Raw genomic sequence first — 7,489 nt, 5'->3', positions numbered from 1 at the left:
AAAGGAACTAGAAGCAGAAGATCTTAGCCTATAAATACTGCCTTCATCCCTGAAGAAGTTGCTTTGCTTGTCAACCCCTTCCCATCCAATGGGTAGCTACCTGGAGTGGATTAATACTGCAGTAGTTAATCTGTGATAGCCACCCAAGTGCACACTCTTATCTCAGTTTCAGGATCACATCTACAATGAGGTAAGTGCAAGCACAAAAAAAGCTGCCGCAGAGCAGTTAATGCACAGCAAATCTACGGCATAGCTTACAAAGTGATTCATTTCTGTTGACGTACTCCATAGCCAGCTCAACTAGATGCCAGAATTGAAAATACAAAAAGGTGCTTGCTTATACAGCCAACTTACAAAATTGTCTTGCTCGTGGTATGTTTTGGGTTTCCAAGGCATCTCTCTGCCTACAGAACCGCAGTCTTTCTGTGAGGCAGAGCCATGTAGATGTCACAGAGGACACAGATGTTTTGATCTCTTCAACTGAGACCTTTTTATTTCTTTTTTTTTCCTATTTTAATGTAAAATAGAAACATTTTAGATAGAAAGGGCATAGAAAAGTAAAAAAAAAAAAAAAAAAAAAAAATCACTGGTTTAGTTATATTGTCCAAGGAGGGAAATACAGCAAATAAACAAATGACAAATAGGAAACAGTGGGAATTAGCTTTTAAAACAAGCTTTCTAGTTTTAGTTATCTGAGATATCTTTTGTTTATTTCAATAGTTCATTTTGTGTCTGAACTGCCTGTCTTGAAGTAAATAAAATCTCCACCTTGGGGATCTACTACTACAGGTTTTTTGCATAGTGAGTGGGATTTTCAAAACACTTTAACATTAACTCAGTTCTGTTTCCCCCTGAACTCAGGAAGTGGCATTTTATCATCAATGGCAATGAAGAGAAAATAATGCTGATCTACAGTGCTTCTAAAAATCACCTTCCCACGCATAATTTTCCTCTTCTGATGGTTTGTACCTGTGAACGTGCATGTACCAAACATGCTGAGGTGCTTAGGAATTTGGGACACAAAAGTAACATTTGTGGTTCAAGTGCATGTTGAAAATACATTTCAAGGAGGAAAAAAATATAGGAATTGTATATAAACCAAAAAGAAATGAAGATTTTTTTGTTCAGAACTAAAGAAAGTGTCTCCATATGAAAAGCTAAAGTAGCAATAGTCTGATACAAGACAGGCTAGTTAAGGATAATAGGATAAAATGAAATCAGAAGACATTTAGTCTGATTGAAGGCAAACTTTCCCGCACTGAAATTTGTAAGGTAGCTTTTTTTTACAAGAAGGAGTAAAACAAACACAGTTCTGTCCAGTACTATGATTTTTAATTGCTGCATTCCTGTGCCTGACATAGTGGAGGAGAGGCAAGGGATAGGATAAAGCTGTTTCCAGGCTTGTCTCTGAGAAGAACAACTCAGCATTGTTGCAGTGCGATCCTGCCCCAATCCCCCACAGCTCTGTTTGCACAGGCAGCGTCCTGAGGGGGTGGTTTCTTCTCATTGTAAGCTCTCATTATGCTGCCCGCGCAGCGCTGGGGGCTGCAGTACGACAACGAGTTGCACTTGTCATTAACATCAATGCAGGACGAGGAAAAGCCCCTGCCGCTCTGACCGTGCAGGTCCGGGGCAGCGGAGACCCAACCCTACAAGCCTGACACACTGTTCTATGTATTAGCAGTGGCTGTGCATCCACAACAGCAACCGAGCCAGGCCACAGTGCTGGGGCTTGTTTGACAACGTGTCCTTGTGATACAAGCTCTGCATTGGAATAGGGCATCTCTGAGGCAAAGGGGCAAGCTGGAAGCACATCTCATCTCTCCTATCAGAGATGTAAGCCCAGGAATGAGAGTGGGGGAAAGCAGGAAGCATTTCCTGACACCCCAAAAGAAAAACGTGAGTGCCTTCGTGTCTGGTGAGCCATGCTCAGCAGCGCAGAGCATTGGGACATGCTGTTAAGAGGCAGGATAGGGAAAGGGGAAAAGAGGCCAGAGAGACATGTGCTGATGTTGCAAGCATCTCCTGGGCATGTCTGTGTGTGTGCCTCTCTGCTGTGAGGAGAGCAGCCGCTGCCCCATCATTCTCCCTCCCTCTGATCATGCAACATTCATCAGCTTCCTTTCCCCTTTTGCCTATGGGGATGTTGGGCTCCAATGGCAGCAGCGCAATCACACACTCCTCCAGCACCGAGGCCTGCTGAGCACTTGCTCAGTAGCACAGGGAAGGGAGAGAAAAACTGAGAGGACTGGGAGAAGCCCAAACTTTGAGGGCATCCTTCATTTGAAGGACACAGTATCATCTTCTGCATTGGGACTCCTGGAGCATCTCCCCTCCATGGCCTTGTGCCAGGTTCATCACACGGGCTGCTCCCCTGATTTTACTCTGGCTGGGCGCAGACCACGGGCATGCAGTGTTGCACCGGACAGCTCTGCTGGCACCACTGGAATTGCTCAGGGTTTTTCTTCAGCTGCCTGAGACTGCAGGCAGTATGAAAGGGCATAGCTCTCAACTCATTTCATCCAAATCTTCATGGAGAAATGCAGGCATAGATTTTCCTTGGGGCTGCCAACACGTGTGCTTTATCCTCAAGCTTAAGCACAGCAAAGGCAGAGGCCTTTAGTTTTGCTATGGGACAGACCCGCTGAAGCTAGACTGATGCTTTTACCTGGGGTCGCTGAGGTAAAGTGAAAGTGCTGTATTTTCATTGCTTTTCTTTTTGGCATACTCATGTTCATTATTACAATGAGGTTTAAAAATCCTTTCACAAAGCGATTTTTGACTCTCTCTGTGTGTGTGCATGCGCGTGCAGACACACAAACTTAAACCTAGGGTTGCTCATCCTCTCCCATTTCCTCCTCCCCATGGCATCTGTTTTCCCTCTTACTAAGGCAGGAAGATATTAATTTTTTGCTCTGCTAGTCAGAAGATTAGAAGTATTAAGATGTATGCAGCATAACAGTGTTTATTTAGTTTGGGTTTTTTTTTTATCTGAAGGCCAAAGAGAGCTTAATTTAATTGGTGGAAAGATAAAATAGGGCTGCATTTACAAACAGGTTATCTTTCTGCTGTCAACTCATCTCACCTGCTCTGTCAATCAGTTGAATTTAATTGTTCCAGGCCTCCTAGTTCTATAAAGCTCTTCCTCTCTTCTTGTTCCTGATTACCCTGCCTCTGCATAATATATTCTCTTCACAGGTAACTGCAGGTCTGTAGGAAAGCCTTGAAGGAGTGCATGATTAAAAAAAGACATGTTAAGCAAAGCTAGAAAAGCCCAAGGCCAAATACTTGCATGTACTATACTAATATATTACTTAGAATGTATAGCAGACTTTCCATCTGCAGCTATCATGTCCTGAGACTGGTTATTTTTCCAAGAGCTACATGCAATTTTAAATGATTGAGGGGAGAGGTGATGGGGTTTAAGACTACCTGTTTTTGAACATGGCTAGATAAGATGGACCACAATGGTCCATTCTGGCCCTAACTCTGTGATGCTGTGGATAGAGAAGTGTAGGCAAGAAGCAAGCAGTTAGTCCTCCAGCAAAAAACCCACTCTGGCATGACTAAGTGACAGAAATGCCAAAAACTCTTTTTAGTCTAAATTCCCTTGAGTATTTGATACAACATGCACAGTGGATTGAATTGTGTCTCCGCTGTCTGTAGCAGAGTCATGGCAGTACAAAGCTGAGCGTGCGCAGTTTCACAGGTAGGTTTTGCAGCCTGGCCTGACCTCTGTGTTGCAGCAGCTACAAGCTAGCAGTATGTGAGCTGGCAAATGCATACCTAATTCAGGTACAGCTGTAGGAACTACAGCCATATCTTGATTAAAATTAGATTAGCCTACCCTACATTAGGTAGGCTTCAGCCAACTTTATGCTTCAGACAGCTATTTCCCCAGTCTCTCTTTAAGCCAGCACCACTACCATTATCAGGTTTGTCAGCACTTTTTAAAGATTTTTCTACATTTTTAATGACTGTACCCACACCATCCAAAGGGAGATGCAGCCTGGGCTGGCAAATGACTTCTTCAAGTCTTCAGATGAAATAAAATAACTCATCAAAGGACTTTTTAAGGCCTGGATGGGCTCATACATACTAGTAAGCCAAGCTGATACTTTGAACTGCATTTAAACTGTAGTACAGTCACAACACGGGACAGAATAGCAGCACACTGGGACTTTCTATCTGCTCTGCTCCCTGTACCTGCATTTTAAGATAATCATATCAGTCTGCTTCTCAGATCTTGTTTGGGGCACTGGAATACATCCATGATTACACGAGCAATTACACCTTAGGTGGAGTCTAACATTAGAAGCTGATTTCACCACCCTGTGCTCCTGATCAATACCATCCCCATATTCAAAGCTTGAAGCTCGAGCAGTTTTCACGCTCCTTCCCTTCTTCTATTGCTCCATTGCTACCACAAAGACAACAGATGTTCACAAACAGGGTCTTACCTTGCAGCGAAGAGTGAAGGCAACATTCAACATTTAAATGGGATTGGTGTCCGAGAGAGGCATGAAAGCTGAAAAAATCCAATGTGTTAGTGAATGTCAAATGTGATAGATAGAGCCTGAACTAGTCAAAGCAATTCTTAAGAGTTCAGCAATATTCTGCTTATAAGCATGCAATATCTTGATCTCCGTCTCTCAAACTGAAATGAAGATGTATGCTGTATGCCTTTCTGATACACTTGACTCGCCGTACCTGGGATTATTTACCACAAGGAATGCACCTGGAATCTGCTGTGACAGTTAAATTCCTCTTTGTCTGCCTTTTCTCTTTTTCCTTCTCTTACTAATTCAAGTTAGCCTAAATGAGATCAGAGAAGTCCTGCCTGGATTCCCCTGGTGATTCAGCCATGTCACAAGCACAATGCAGAGACCAGTGAGTCAGCAGGAAACGAGAAGGAACAATTCACCTACACTTTTTCTTACCATTTCAGTCTCCTAACCCTCCTTTGCCTGTGAAGAAGCTACAGCTCTCTCAAGAAATCCATTAAGTGGCAGAGTTGTTCTCTCCATTGTCAAAAAAAAAAAAAAAAAAGATTAAATCCAGCTCCGAGGTAAACAGGGGGGAAAGGAGGAAGCATAGAAGTAAATACATCCCTCCAAAACATAGCTACTTTTATCATGCAACTTCACATTTGTTGTAATGAAGTTGCAATGTAGCACAAGAAAAGAACTGACAATTCATTTCCATCCTGGAGATGGAAAAGACTTCGGAACATCATACTACAGAGCTAGAGAAGCCAGTCCTCTCCTGTTGCAGGCAGCATGTTAGATAAACACCTTTCTCAACTGGTCAAATAATACCCTAAATTCAGTTAGAGCATTTGCCTCCACTGTAGCAAGAGTCAAGCCCGAATCATAATGGGGTGGGGGCAGAGAGAAAGAGGGAGAAGTCTCAAGCTGTCTTTCAAGCACAAGAAGTCTCAAGCTGTGGGAGTGCTCACCCATCACTAATGGGGGGCATAGGCACTCCTCATGCCTCCTTTCACCTTTGTAAACGTATGCCTCACGTATACCAGTTGTCTAGGCTGCTCTTAGAGCCCCGTTTCTCTGGTGATTAGTCACTCTCCTCTAATTTTATGCCTATTCTTATTCATGGCCAGTTTATACCCATTTGCTGTTGTGCCAACATTGTCTTTTAGTTTAAATAGCTCTTCTCCCTCCTTGACGTTTATCCCCTTAACGTGTTTATAGAGAATAATCGTATTCCTTCTCACCCTTTGTTTTGTTAGGCAACTGGAGCACTTTTGTAGTCTCCTCACATATGACAGGCTCTCCATTCTTCTGGACACCCCCGCAGCCTTCTTCAGCATCCATTCCTGCTGGAGCTCAGCTAGCCATGTGTCTGACTGGTGCTGGAGACGATGTTCCAGATAATGCCTCAGCAAAGCCTCATACAATGACATTAAAAATTCCCTGCCTGTCTCAGAAATCCTTCTCATCCTCAGATTGCATTTGCTTGTTTCTCACCTGCATCCCAGAGGTGGATCACGGTTGTACTAGCTGGTCACAGGATGACTAATACCTTGGTCCTTTCCCCTTCTGTCATTTCCACTTTATGAATTTATTTATCCTGGCACATAGCAGAAATTCTCATGTTAATCCCAAGAATGTAACCTTTCGCTCTGCACTATCTAATTTCATCCTGTTTCTATTATCCTCAAGGTCACCCAGTGCTTCCTTCACGATATCTCTTTTGTCTTGAAAGTCCCTCAGTTTTGTTTCATCAGCTAATTTCATCAGCACACTCCTTCTTTGCAATTTTTTTCCTAATCCCTGTCTTCTCCAGCCTTTGGTAGTAATTTCCCATGTGGTATCACCTTCCTGAAGTCCAAAATAAATGAGATTTGGCACAGTTTTTTCTCTCTAGAAAGTTGGTTCTCTTCCCCAAGGAAAGTACCTGGTTAGTTTGTGATGGTTCCACTTTGGCAAACCTGGACTGCATTCAGCCCACTTACCTCCCTACCTGTAATTATTTTTACCTTCACAACTTCCTTTAGTTCTTTTAAGAGTGGGCCTACACAGATATAGACATCTGCTCACTGTTAAAAAGGAGAATAATTTAAAAAGCACCAAATAACTGAAAACAGACCAAAAAATAGTTTCAAGCTGAATTGGGGTATATTTCTCTTTTTTTTTTTTTTTTTTTGTTATTGTTTCACCCCTCTTCCCCACTCCCTCAGATCTGAGAAATTCTTATTATGATTCAACCCAGATGAATTATTTCCCATTCCTCTCTAAATTATACTACACATTGTTAGCTTGACACTGCTGTAAAACCTTAGGAATTTCACAAAGGGGCCCTTGAGCAGATACACGTTGCTTATCATGAGGGCTGCTGGAGAGGGCCAGGTTTGAGAGGTGGGCATTGTTGGTTAGGAAAGGACAGAGAGGGGTGGATTATCTGCATACAGCAGGTATTTCCATCTCCTTTGAAACAGTGGGAATCCACATGCTTCATATGAGCCAGGAGCGTGTTTTCACAAATAATGACTTGCATTAATAATGTTGTCAACCCCCAAGTGCTGGTGGCCTCTTTCCAGGTGCTAGTGGCTGAATTCAAAAGAGCTGATTCACATAAGGCCTGAAAAATAAAAATAAAAATCAAGAGGCTTATCGGAAGCTTTACCAACCGTTTTCAGCAACCTCATTAAGCTAGCCAAAGGAAAATGTTTAAAATCCTAGCCTCCACTGGAGACATGTAAAATCAGCTGGACAGCACAGAGGCAAATAGGCTACAAAGACCAAGTGTACGTAGCCTGGTAGGGAGCAACAGAATCAAACAGCTTAGCCCTAAAACTAGTGTTCCCATACATTAATTAATTGAACAAACCCTAGATTCCAGGCAAAATCCAGTGTGCATCACCCACTGGTGAACACCCACTTCATGTGTGAGGCTATGCTCTCCTGGGCAATGAGGACGGCAAGGTAAACCTGCAGTGTAACCTCTGCACTCTTGTGTGTCCTACCAGCAC

The sequence above is a fragment of the Nipponia nippon genome, unplaced genomic scaffold (genome assembly GCF_047370975.1).
Source record: "Nipponia nippon isolate SJK-2023a ecotype South Korea unplaced genomic scaffold, ASM4737097v1 scaffold_2, whole genome shotgun sequence".
NCBI classification, from domain to species: domain Eukaryota; kingdom Metazoa; phylum Chordata; class Aves; order Pelecaniformes; family Threskiornithidae; genus Nipponia; species Nipponia nippon.
The sequence above is the reverse complement of the archived record's forward strand: the minus strand, read 5'-3'. Positions refer to the sequence as shown.